Raw genomic sequence first — 14,333 nt, forward strand, 5'->3', positions numbered from 1 at the left:
AGGTGCATGTAAAAGAGACTTTAAAAAGTCAAGGTAAAGGTACCTAAGGTACCTTTAGAAATTTCTTTAAGACAAACCTGCCTACTTCTGAATGATACATTGGCAAGCTTCAAATCCCCACCAAACCCAGTTGACTCCACTGAAGACGCAGAAATGAACACCACCACAATATGCCATCATGCATAGATGCAGTTGTACCCCACAAGAACAAGTGCAGGACAAACCCGAGAAACAAACCCAAATGGTGGAACCATAATATCAACAAGCTTTATAATAAAAGAAAAAGAATTTTGACCAAAAGTAAAGAGCTTAATAAAATCCACCAAAGCCAAGTTTGAGACTAAAATGGCTACAATGCATTTTTTTAGTTATGTTTTAAGTTCAAAAGCACAGTGCAGCAACTTCCAACTATCACAAAGACTAAGTCTTAAAAGCGGTATCAGAAGTAGGGCATTCATGGGTCTTGACAATATCCCTGCATACATTTGAATATCCTGAAGCATGGTTTTAGCCAGTCTCTTAACAGCACTGTTCAATCTTCACCTCCATAGAGGTTTAGTACCAAGCAAATGAAGAACAGCTACAGTCATTGACCCGTAAATCTGACTAGTCCCATGTGCAAAGCCATAAAAAGACTTATCATGGAATTAATCTGTCAGGACACTTGGGAAACCTCCAAATACTAGATCTGTCTGCTTGGAGTTGTCACAGGCAGGTCATGCTTACACAACCTGGTGGATTTTTTTGGAAAAGGTAACCAAAGCAGTGGATAAAGGCAGAAAGGTACGCACTACATACCTCAACTTGCCAAAAGCTTTTGACACGGTTCTTCACTCGGGCATAGTAGAAAAGCATAATTAACTGAGAATGACCCCCTGTGCCGCCTGCCAGCTTCCCAACTTGCTCACTGATAGAACACACATAATCTAAATAGGGTAAGTTACCTCCACAAAGAGACTAGTCACCAGTACAGTCCCCCAGGATTCTGTGCTGGGACCTCTTTTGTTTGGCATCTACTGTTTCTGAATTAAAAGCCAATAGCAAGCGGCTCTGGCAGATGACTGCAAGTTAGGAGCAGTCATTGAATTCCCAAATGACTTGGCCATTCTTCAGGAAGGTTTGCCTCAAATAAATAACTTGTCAAAATTATGTTTTGAATTGAAGTGCCAAAAGTGCATTACTGTATCCTTTGGGAAGTCATCTACCTCATGGAACTACCACATTGACAATATGCCCATAAGAGTTGACCCAGTTGTTTGGGAATTGGAACTTATGTGGACAGTGACTTAACTTTTAACCAACATGTGTGTTGTAAGCAAGGCCTTCTATGTTGCACAGCTTATAAACAAAGGGAATGTGTTTAGATCTAGGGATGTTGTTGTCCCCCTTTACTCAGTCCCAATTAGGCCATGCATGTAGGCTGTGGTGGTGCAGCAGTTAGCATTGTCGCCTCATAGCAAGAGGTTCTCCCGTTCGATTCTTGGCTGGAGTGCCTTCTTTGTGGAGTCTGCATGTCCTCCCCGTGGTCGAGTGACGTTAAAGACATGCAGGTAGGTGCGAGTGTGAATGGGTGTGCTTTCTTTGAAGGTTGGGTGTCGGGATGGCAACTCAGCATGGTAAAAATTCACTGCCAATCATTAGCGGACCAGAGTTCCGCTGTGGCGACCCTTAACCGGGAAAAGCCGAAAGACATCACATTGAATATAATGCCCCTTTGGCATGTATCTGTCCAGCCACAATCAGCAACTGGAAATGCCTACAGAGATACCTTACTAACAGAGTACATGGCTTAAATATCGTCCTACATGGACCGACTTAAATCCCTGTTGCTCATCTGTATCCTACAGATTTAACCACAAACAGCAAACTGTCTTAATCTTTTCCTCTCTTCCTTCATTTAGTCCGAGTGGCATCAAAGGCCTGTGCTAATTACCTTAGAGAGCCATTCCGTGCCTGATGTAAACCTGTATTGGTTTACAAACTGCGTGGTTCAAACTTGAAAAGGAGTCTGTATTCTGTCTCATGTGAGAGTAAGGAATATTCTTATTCAGCTGTTATGTCCCCATTTAAACAGTCCATTCATTAGAATTCTTTATCCTGGTCACTGGTTGCCTTCAGTAGAGCACTTTATATTGGATTTATTTATTTGGCTTATCATGAAGTATATATATATATATATATATATATATATATATATATATATACACACACACACACACACACACACACAACACACACACACACACACACATATCTGTGTGTGTTTATATACATGCATACATGTAACACAGTCCAAAATAATAACCGGTCACTTGTTATAAAACATTAAAGCTTTATTATCAAGGCAAGCGCTTTTGAAAAATTGCTTCATCAGACCAGTGCATGCATGCATGTATTTAATTGCCTGGGACTGTGGAAGGTCTTCCCTTATGCAGGGGAATGACTGTAGCTGTTCTCCATTCATTTGGTACAAAACCTGAATGGAGACTGAGCTTGAACAGTGTTAGGGGTGTCACTGAATTGTAATTCATGCTATTTAAGATGCATCCAGTGATTGATTTTTTTTTTTTTTTTTTTATAGCTTTTGATAGCACTTTTGGACTTGTCTTGTGTGATAACTGTAGGTGAGTCAGTGTCAGGTATATCTTGAGGGATAGATGGACAGGAGTGAGGGGTAAATTTAGAGCTACATTTTTTGACCAGTAGGTTAGCTATATATTCAGCCTCATTGTAGGTAACATCTTTCAGCTGTGCTGTACTTTTGAAATTATGAACATAACTAAGAATTGCGTTGTGGTTGTCTTTGTCTTGGGTAGGGATTTTAGTCTCAGACTTAACTTTGGTTAATTTTATTAAGCTCTTGAATTCATTTCAGTGACAAGGGCTCTAGCGTTCTTTCAAAATTCTCTTCATTTTGTTATAAAGCTTGTCGATGTTATGGTCCCACCATGTGAGTTTATTTCTGGGATTTGTCCTGCACTTGTTCCTCTGTGGTACAGCTGCACCTCTGCAGATGCTTACATGGTGGTATACTGTGGTGTTGCGAATTTCTGCATCTTCAGTTGAGTTGTTGGGTTTTGAAGCTTTCCAATCCATTACTTAGGAGCAGGTAGTTTGGTTCAAAGAAATTCCTAAAGATACCTTGGGTTGAGGGGGATCTCTGGTTTCAGTTTTATTTCGGAGACTACTTTGTTTAGTCTTAATAAGTGATGAAGGTACACAGAGGATGATGCTCCCATATTAGTAAGAACACGATCCAAGATATGTTGTTCCCCATAGTGGATACTCTGACTGATTGTTCCAGGGCATTTGTATTGATAAAGTCCAAACATTTCTATGCTTGTGCACTAGTGGTGGTGTAGGTTTCCCAATCTGTAGTTGAATAGTTTTGAGTTTAATACTGAATGACGACGGTTCCTGTAGACAGGCATTGTGGCTTTCTTTTGTCATATAGAGAGTTCTATAGCTAGCTAATATATGGTATGGGACCTTTCTAATGGTTATTTGGACATGAAGCTCCAGTGCATCATGCTGCTTTACCAGCCTTGATGTGAATCTCTTCTGAATCTAGACTGATAGATGTCCATGCCCCCCATTGTATGTATTAGGATGGCCTTGCAGATGTGTGTTGTGAGGTGTACTGCTGACAATTTTGGTGTCTGAGTTTACTATGAGTGAGATTTTTGCCCCCAAGGATATTGTATATATGTACATCTCTTGTACACTTTGTTATGCTGTTTGAGTGATAGATGATTGTCAGCATGAGACATTTAGGTTCATATGATGTTACTAGGCTATTGACCCAAAGGTCTTTACAAGTCCAGCAGTTAAATCCCACTATAATACTAGATGAGAGATATTGTCTATGCCCAAGGTTTTTCTGGCAAGGACTATCCATAATTACATTGTCTCAAAAATACTCATCTTTTGTCAGGCTGGTTAGAGAAGTTGTAGGGAAGAGCTGGTCCATGATACCAACCGGAATGACTCTGGGGCAGGAGTAGCTATAACTGCTAGGAGTTTGGTTTTAGAATAATGTTTTTGTGGACTTACTACTGAAAGTTTAAATTTCAGTACAAACAGCTAACCTGGAAATCGCCTTCTGACATCAGCAAGAATCAGTAAACTAATAGTAAAAAAAAAAAAAAAAAAAAACAAAACTATTTTCGCACTACAATCAGTGTAAGCAGTATCTGTACACTGAGTATGAAGCAATTTTATAAAAGGTCTTTTAGCCTGGTGAGTAGTTTAAGGCAGGAGACTTTGCAGAATGATAGTTTTGTGCTTATAGTCAACAGCCAATGAATGGGGAGAGGAAGGGAATTACATTGTCAAATTATCGTAAGGGGTGGGCAACAACAGATACTCTAGGTTTAAGGCACACCTACAACAGGGAGGGTGGGAAAGAAAAATTATAACACTTTACCAGTCTTTGTCCAACTCGTAGAACTATTACAATGCAACTCTAATTAAAAAAATCGCAGCAAACAGCACCTTTGAAATTCACAGGCCCTTAGCTCTTAGATGAGTGTCCAGGAACTGTCCCAGTGAAAAGGCAAGTCTTGAATGAGCTTAGATAATGTATTGAATGTTATTAAATATAATAAATCAAAATTTAAGTATTAAATATTCTCTTAAATAGTTTAGCCTTTCTACTTTCAACACTTTCTTCAAGACCTAGCGTCTTAAAAGTGTGGACCAGTTCAAGATGGTTGACTTGGCTGTATCATATGACCCTGTGCCCCTGAAGGAGCAGCAGCTTGAGGCCTCAAACAGATCCATAGTCCAAACTTTGTTTCTCTGACGTACTTGCGGAGATTTCAGAACCTATGCTCTGATAGACTACCAGTTGCTCCTACTAAGACCCCGTTGGAGGCCGATGTAGCTCCTGAGGTCTTGCCAGACTGCCAATACTTGCGAGGAACTGCATCTTATTTATGAAGGACCACATGGTGTCCCTCATACTCTAATTAGAGAAGTCCCAGGCTCTCTAATAGAGGCCAAACATGGTTCTGATCCTTCATGCTCATCCTGGCAGATGTCATGCCTAAAAACAAAAAGCATAAGACTAAGTATGTGGCGTCCCCCCTCAACAGCTATAGGGAAGGAGTGGATTGTTTTTTTCACAAGAGCTGTTTAAAGCTGTTATGTCTTTGAAGCTCCCCCTTGGGTCTCCCTAACCGCAGGCAACCACTCTTAAACCTCTTCTGGTTCCTCTTTCTCTGATGTGGAGCAGGACTCTGACTGTGATCATTCTCTTGTCTATTTCGCTTAGCTGCATTCTCCAGGACAAATGTTTTCTGATGAAGGGGACTTCTTCTCACTAGATTCCCCTATAGAAGAGGCTTCTTTTGGGGAAACTTTACAGAGCATAATGAAACACTTAGATTGGCAATCCACACTGATTTGAGATGTTCAGAAGAGATACTATACCTTCTTGGAGATGGATACCCCTCCCCTTCCCCAGCCCTTCTATGCTTGAGGCTTTTCAGGACAGCTTTGTCCTCCTCATCTGCATTTGTTGGTCAACCACGAGCTCCTAAGAGAACAGACAGGTTTTGCAAGATCCCTGATGACTTGAAATGTTTATACAAGAACCCTGTGGCACACCCTGCTGCAGTATCACTCTCTCTAGATAAGCCTTCCAAGCTTTTGCCCAGTGCTTATTCCTTATCCACTGATAAAGACACCAGGGTTATGGATGGATGGGGGAAGAAGGGTATATACCTCAGCTACCCTTGCTTTATGGGCAGTTAATTACCAGACTCAAATGACAAAGTATTTTATGTCTGTTTTTAACTCCTTAAAGTTATTCTGGATCCACCTACAAAAGACAGACTATGCAGCAAATGCAGAGCTTACATTTACAGGCCACACTGATTGCCAGACACAGCATCAAATCTAGTTATGATGCTGTGTATGCTTCTTCTAGAGCTGCTGCCACGTGATCTGTTATCTGTAGATATGCATGACTTCACAGTCAGCCTATGCCTGAGGATTTTAAATCAAAAAATCTAGATCCACCCTTGGGCTAAGACATCATGTTTGGCCGTCAAGCAGTCTGTTTGAAACACAACAAGACCAAGGTAAGACCATGAAAGACTGCAAACAGATCCTACCCTCCTCCAACCTTAGATACCATAGGAACTACCCAGCTAAATCTACCTCCTAATTTAGAAAGGATACAGAGAGTCCTGAAACAAAAGAAAACACCCAGGAAAAGATGCTTTGAAACATTGCAAAGGGAACACCCAGCTGGCAGACTGCTCTTTGGAGGCAAAAACCTGTGACTACCCCTGCAACATCCCTCCACCTGCTACCAACCCCATTACTCCTCTTTTTCAAAGATTGTTGCTCTCCCTTGCCAGGTGGGAAGCTATTAACATAGACAAGTGGATAGTCTGCATCATCAGGGAAGGTTGTACCATGTCTTGGGAGGAAATCCCTCCTCCTAGAGGCATTCCATTGCCTCTTCCAAATCAAATATTCTTTTTGACTCCCATTTTTCAAGAGCAGTTGAATCATGGTAGCATCAAACTAGCTCCAAAAGAATTCATGGGGAAAAGGTTTTATTCCAGGATTTTACTAGTCCAGAGAAGGGAGGGGCAGTGGAGACAGATACTTAACCTGTCCATCCTGAATACTTACCTATGGATGTTATGATTTTAATTCCTCAAATACATCTCTTTGAAGAGGTGGTACAAGTCCTACAACAGGCTAGGAGACCTACTACCAGAAAATCTTAAATGGCTAAGTGGAAAGCTTTCCTTCTGGTTCTGCATTCGTAGTTAGGACTCACTCTTAGCACAGGTCCCTATGGTACTGCAGTATCTCTGCAAGGTCTTGATTATGCTTTGCCTACTTGTCCATAAAAGCTCATTTGTATGGTATTAACACTCCACACCCTCCACGTATGGCTAGGTTGTAGGCCAAGCTTTTCCTCAGTAGAGTTCTGTATCTTAACACCCCTCCTCCCCGAAACCTGTCTCCTCCTTGGCTTTTTAATTTTGTTCCTAGAAATGTTTGCAGTGTCTCCCTTTGATACAGCTTCTCACACTTTTTGAAATTCTGTATTTGGATTAACATCCTCCATTTGGGTTTCACTTTAGCCAGGAAGGTTTCTGTGCTACAAGTGCTCATAGCCATTCATTCATTTTTCATTTTTCACAGAGACAGGGTGACTAAGGGCTTAACCTATCCTTCACTCCTAAAGTAGTGAACAAGCATCTGTCTCTATCAAGGCCATTCATCTTCCCACCTTCAATCCCAGTCCTTAAAACAGGGTGGAAGGGTTGATGTTCATCGTGTTTTACTGTTGCAGTCATTACACTTGGGTTATCCTGATAGCAGGCTACCCGCAGTCGGCCTGAATTCCAAAGTCCTGGTCCAGCGTCAGTTGCTGTCGCCTCTTCCCTGATGTCAGTGTGCCAGGGGTATAAAAGATGCAGCCGATGCCATTTTCTTCAGTGTTTCTTGCCGCGCAGTGCCCGAAGCAAAAGCAGTTTGCAAATGCCGGTTGGCCGACTCCTGATATTTTCAAAACTGAATTTCAGATCCGAAGTCTTCATTAAAGCTAAGTACCCCGTTGGGGAAACTTTTTTCTTGCTCCAGAGCCATGTCAGAAAAAGTTAACAATTGTATTTCTTGCGGGAAGCAAATACCTCATAAGGATTTTCATTCTTACTGTATTCCTTGCCTAGGCCCTGACCACGACGTTGCTAGCTGTCTGTTTTGTGCTAGATTTAACCAACGCACTATTAAGCGTTAGTACGATTTTGCCTTTCATTACTTTGGCCGAAGATCTAATTATATAATGCCGTCAGAACAGCCGATGAACGGAGTTTATAAAAAGCCAAAGGAAAAGGACAGGCATCCGAGGTCCAAAAGAGACGAGGCCTCCGCTAGGCCAGTCGCCGGTTTGCCGGTTCTCATTGAGGCGCTTTCGCAGCACCTGACACCCGCTACCTCAGAGCCACAGGCCGCTTCCGACTCCCAGGTAGAGCCAACTAGGCCTCTGGATACTCAAGATATTGGACACTCAGAAACTATTCCCTCAGATGGGTCCGGAGCCGCTGAGCAGGCATCGGATTCTGAGGGTGTTTTCAGACCTACACAGTTATATGTCAAGCCAACCTCAGCTTCAAAGGCAAAGACTAAAACAGCTCTAAAGACAAAGAAACAGGTACAGCATTCTCCTGGACAGACTTCCATGCCTAAGAAACAGATGCTTAAAATGGCCGAAGACCTAATTACTTTGATCAGGGGTTCCCATCCCCCTCCTGATGAGGCCTAGGCAAGACACAGAATATGACTCTTCTGATCAGGTTTCCATTTCCTCTGACTCCTCTTCAGAACAGGGATACTCTCTTCCTCCCTATGAGGATTCTGATGCTGAAGAATCTATTCCTTCAGCCACTCCTCCTGAGGATTATTCTTTTGGGGAAACCCTGCATACCATGAGGGAGCATTTTCACTGGGAGAGCCAAGATTACTCAGAATCTAAGAAAAGGCTCAGAGACTTTCTTTTACTACCTCAGCACAGACCTCTTGCTATTCCACCTGTTCTAGACATTGTAGATGATGTATTTTCAGAGTTCGGCCTGTCTCCTGACTCTTTATCCCCTTCACCTGTTAAGCCAGACAGATACTACAGGGTTCCAGATTCTCATAAATTTCTATATAAAAACCCTGCTGCTGACCCAGAAACTATATCTCAGGGTCCCAAAGGGGTCTAGGTTTCCACTGCAAAAAACCCTGTCCCCTCTGATAGGGATTCTAGAGCACTGGACAGATGGGGGAAAAAAGTTTACACCTCTGCTACCTTGGCTGTAAGGGCTTTAAATTGTCAGTTTCATATGCTTAAATATCAGCAATACTTAATGTCTCTGCTAATGGTGACAAATTCTGAATGTTCTGATAACAAGGAAATGCAGGATTTATTGCATGCAGCTGAATAAGTGGGAAAGCATACTTTGCAATGTGGTTTTGATTCACTGGAGGCCTCTTGCAGGGCCGCTGTTACGGGTTCTGTCATTAGAAGGCATGCTTGGTTAAAGGAACAGAATCTGCCTGATCATGTTAAAGCAAAATTATTGGATGCTTCATTACAGCATGATACTTTGTTTGGTGTTAAGGCAGAAGAGATGTTGAAGAAAATGGAGGATAAAGCGAAATCTCTGCAGACAGTTAAGGATTTCCTATAGGTACAGCCACCCAGATTTTGCAGGAGCTGGCCTTCTAAGAATTGGACCTTTCCAGTGTCAGTCAGGCCACAAAGAGGCAGATACAGATGCCCTAGAGCCAGATCCCAGCTCCCAAGGCTCATACAGGCCTAAACAATGGGGTGCTTCTACCTCCAAAAGTGGAGAAGACAAATCACAGCCATACAGGAAACAGTCCCAATGACTTCCCTCTGCCAAGGCCAAGCACTTATCTTTTGTCAGCACCCTTAGGGTGGAAAACTAGCACTTTTTTCACAAAATTGGCACATGATCACCCAGGACAAATGGGTCTTGAATATAGTATCTCAGAGCTGCAGGTTCCACTTTCACACCCTAACAAAGACAAAAGGTATGCCAGACTTGCCACACAATCAATGGGCAGAGGCACAGAAGATAGTTTCATCCCTCATGGACATGAGGACTGTTCAGCGAGTACTACAGAAAGAGCAGGGACAAGGATTTTACTCGAGACTTTTCTTGGTACCCAGAAAGGACAAAGTCTGGAGACCAATACTGGACCTGTCTAGTCTAAACACTTTTCTGGACGTTCCAAAATTCAAAATGTTGACTCTGCAGCAGCTTCTGCCCATGCTGGGCAAGAAGGCTTGGCTTGTAACTTTGGACCTCAGAGGCATACTTGCATGTCCCAAACAGACAGTCTTGCAGATTATACCTCAGATTCATAGTTGGCTCAATGCACTACCAATTCTCTGCACTGCCCTTAGGCTTATCTACTGCACCCAGAGTCTTCACAAAATGCCTGGCGCCAGTAATTGCATTTTGCAGACAGAGGAATACAAATATATCCTTACTTGGATGACTGCCTTATTCAAGCAGAGAACAAGGACATTCTACTGAAGCATCTGGCGTTTGTAAAAAGATTACTAATTTTCCTAGGGTACACAGTGAACGAAAATAAATCAAAACTGGTACCCTCTCAAGAGATAATATTCCAGGCTGGACGCCTAAGTACAACTACACAGATGGCTTATCTCACGCCAGACAAAGGCAACTGACTTCTTACTTCGAAATGATGGCAACAAAGACCCAGTTATCTGCAAGAAAAATTCTGCAGGCTTTAGGCTGCATGGCATCCTGCATTCTACTAATTCCATATGCAAGACTGCATATGAGGAAAATACAGTGGTATCTAAAAAGTGTTTGGACTCAACATTGTCACAGCCTAGAAACATTAATTACCCTCATTCCCTGCATGCAACAGGAGTTTCGATGGTGGGCACAGGCCTTTCACCACAACAAGGGACAGCCATTCACTTTACCCACAGCCAGGCAGACACTAACAACAGATGCATCAGATTATGCCTGGGGGGCGCCACATGGCAGGAAAATGTATTCAGGGCACATGGCCCACAAGCCAATTGCATCTTCATATCAATCAAAAAGAGCTGCTGGCTGTACAGAATGCCCTGACAGCCTTCAAGGATTTACTTCATCCAGGGCAACTGCTGATAAAGACGGACAATACTACAGTCGTGGTACATAAGCAAGGAGGCACACATTCCTACCCCCTCTGCAGACAAGCCATGACTTTGTGGGACACAGCATTGACTTATCAAGTAGAACTGCAAGCACAATTCCTGCCAGGAAAGCCAAATACTCTGGCAGACGAACTAAGCAGAAACCTCATGGATCCTCACGAGTGGAAACTAGATCCACAAATCTTCAACATAACAAGGAAATGGGGATGCCCAGACATAGATCTATTTGCCCCCCCTCACAACTGCCAACTACAGAGATTCTGCACAAGGATTTATCACAAACAAGCATGGAAAGCGGACGCCCTATCATTCAGCTGGAAAACCCTTACAGTATATGCCTTTCCTCCACTGCCTCTTCTCCCCAAGGTACTCATAAAGGTCAGACAAGAGAAGCCAAGAATGATACTGATTGCCCCAGACTGGCCACGCCAGCACTGGTACCCAATCCTAAAGAGTTTGTCTCAAGGCCCAGCCTGGACATTACCTCAGATTCCTCATTTGCTGACCCAGAAAAACAATCAGATCCTGCACAGCCAACTCAGAACCCTAAATCTGGCGGCATGGCTGATATTGTAACCTTTCAAAACACACCTCTCTGTAATGCAGTCATGGATGTTATTTTGGAGGCCAGGAGGCCCAGCACCAGAAAAACTTATGCAGAAAAATGGAAGAGATTCTGTACTTGGAACCAGGCACAAGAAATGGACACGCTTGTACCAAATATTCCTCAGAATTTACAATACCTAACTGAGATGCTGGACAAAGGCCTATCCTCATCAAGATCCATGCCTCTGCCATTTCAGCTCATTACAATACGGACCCACCTATTTTTTCACATCCACTGCTAAGGCAGTACCTCAGAGGGGCCAAAAACATAAGACCTCCAAGGAGAGCTCCAATACCTGCATGGGACCTCAATTTTGTCTTGGAAAAGCTCACACTGCCTCCTTTTGAGACGGCCAATACAGCTGAGATAAAATACTTATCATGGAATACAGCTCTGTTCTTAGCAATAACCTCAGTAAGAACAGTCTCAGAGTTACAGGCACTAATGGCTGTGGAACCTTTTATTATTTACCATCTGGACAGGGTTTCTCTAAGGACAAACCCAACATTTATGCCTAAGGTAGTGTCCAGTGTGGTTCTTAACCAAACCATTAATTTGCCTACCTTTTATCCAAATCCACAGAATAAGGGGGAGAGACTTCTGCATTCTTTGGACATACACAGACAGCTACGCTTCTACTTGGACAAAACTAAAGTTTTCAGAAAGACTGAGCAACTCTTAGTGGCATATGCTGCAGGATCACAAGGAAAAGCTATTTTAAAGCAGACTATTTCAAAATGGATAGGCCACTGCATTCGTTTCTGCTATTCACAACATGGCAAATCAGTGCCTAAGGGCATTAGGCCACATTCAACCAGAGCAGCAGCCACTTCAGCAGCCTTCCTCAGAGGAGTACCAACCAAGGACATTTTTGAGGCTGCAACTTGGACTTCAGTGCACACTTTTACAAAGCACTACCACTTACCTCTTTACTCTAAATCCAGAGCAGGCTTTGCCACTACAGTTCTGCAGGGCCTCATAGCCACTCCTAATTCTATTTAGGCCCAGCCACCCAACCTCAACTTTGGGATTCAACCCAAGTGTAATGACTACAACAGTGAAACACTATGAACATAGTACAGTTGTGTACCTACCATAAATGTAGATGTTGGAGTGTATTCACTGTTACAGTCCAGGTTACCCTTCCACCCATCCCCCTTTCATTGCTGGGACTTATCTGTACTTCTCTATTCTATACAACCTATGGTGTATTTGCTTGTAGATGAAGGTAATGTTTGTGTTAGTGCATGCATTTTTATGAGCAGAATTTTTAGCCTACCCTTTTGGGGGCACCTGACTTCTGGGGCAAGAACAACTGAAGAAAATGGCATCGGCTGCATCTTTTATACCCCTGGCGCACTGACGTCATGGAAGAGGCGACAGCAACTGATGCCGGACCAGGTCTTTGGAATTCAGGCCGACTGCGGGTAGCCTGCCAGTAGGATAACCCAAGTCTAATGACTGCAACAGTGAATACACTCGAACATCTACATTTATGGTAGGTACACAACTGTACTTTGCATTCTCTGGACATTCACAGGCATGTCAGATTTTACCTCAACAAAACTAAATCCTTCAGAAAGACTGACCTGTTTGTATCCTTTGAGCCTAATCTTCCACATGCACCAGAGTAAGACCGTACCCTCCTTCCCTACATTACTTTCTGCTAGGCTGTTATTTCTTCAGGAGCTTTTCACAAAGGTACAGACTCCAGGTCTGCCCTGGAAACAGCTACTTGGTCCTCTGTACACACCCTTACCAGACATTACAAAACTGATGCTTTCTCCAGGTGTAGAACAGCCTTTGCTAAGTCAGTTCTGTTTGGGCTGCTGGCCATTTCTTCTACTTCTCAATAGCCAACCACTCTTTCTTCAGCTTTGGGAGTCACCCATGTGTCAGAAATATTGCAACTGTGATTTCAGTCAGGGCATATGCTGTTATGGTAGTTCTTACACAGCTGAACTATATCCTTCTGATCACTTGCAGTATTCCGTCCAACCCTCCATTCCATCTTTTCTTGCTCATTTCCATCTTCAGATGTCTCTCTCCCTTGCTGATGTAGCCTTGGTGGTCTAGCTACAGGGGAGTTTTCTTATCAGTTCATCTACACTCCTTTTAACTCAGCGTCTCCGAGCACCCTACACCCCTAGTTAGAATACTCCTTAAATGTACTCGCCCATACTGTTAGGTGAAATTGTACTGACCTACGCTTCTGTGAAAAACATCAGTCCTTCAAAATTTTTCCAGCGAGATTTGCATATTCATACTTCTGTCACCAAAGCATGAATACAACTATCACTCTGTTAAGGGCAAACTGGCTGAGTGTAAAAGTGCACAGGTCTACTTGCCTTGTATATGAAAACCCTTTATAGTAATTCCCCTCCTCCCCTGTGTCACAGGCTGTCCATCAGGTAAACCTCATAACTTCGTTTCCAGGCCAACAATGCCACAGTTACTTGCAAGGCCCACAAACTTACTAGTATCTACTGACCGTGGATTCTCCATCCTTGCACTAAGATTATGGGACTTTTACCTGCTAAAATATGAATTATACCCATTTATGTTGGAGAAAATTTTCTAACGTTTCTAATGTTTGGTGGGGAAAAGTGCAACTTGGCATCTGCATGGATCATCTATGTATAATTTCAACTAATCTTTGTAATTCTACTCCATTTTACCTATTAGTGATAATATTGATAAGTTAATGACAGTGATTTTACTAATCTGCTAAACCTGTAGCCCTTTGTTTCGCATCAAATTCAGCACATAGATTAGTGAGGTGTTCCAGTAAAATACTTTTTATAGTATTTATAGTTCCCTTTTCTGCCATTTTAAATATATATTTATTCACCTTCTTGCACTTCATCTTTTGAACTGTTGCATTTTCAAACTCTTTTTCAAACTAATTTTGAATTGTGTAGACATTTATTTAATCGTATACTTTGTTTTCTTAATGTGTGTACCACTCCTACTGTCTGATGCACTTCTTGCCTTGTATTGTACGCC

At 42.6% G+C, this 14,333-nt stretch overlaps 1 protein-coding gene across 1 annotated transcript in view; it reads left to right on the plus strand.

The window, feature by feature from the left end:
- The window catches only part of LOC122795948 (transcription factor TFIIIB component B'' homolog), a 390,329-nt gene that overhangs the window by 203,201 nt on the left and 172,795 nt on the right, over positions 1 to 14,333 (plus strand). The window lies entirely within an intron of this gene.

The sequence above is a fragment of the Protopterus annectens genome, chromosome 2.part2, assembly GCF_019279795.1.
Source record: "Protopterus annectens isolate FY-2018-M chromosome 2.part2, PAN1.0, whole genome shotgun sequence".
In the NCBI taxonomy this organism is placed as follows: Eukaryota; Metazoa; Chordata; order Ceratodontiformes; family Protopteridae; genus Protopterus; species Protopterus annectens.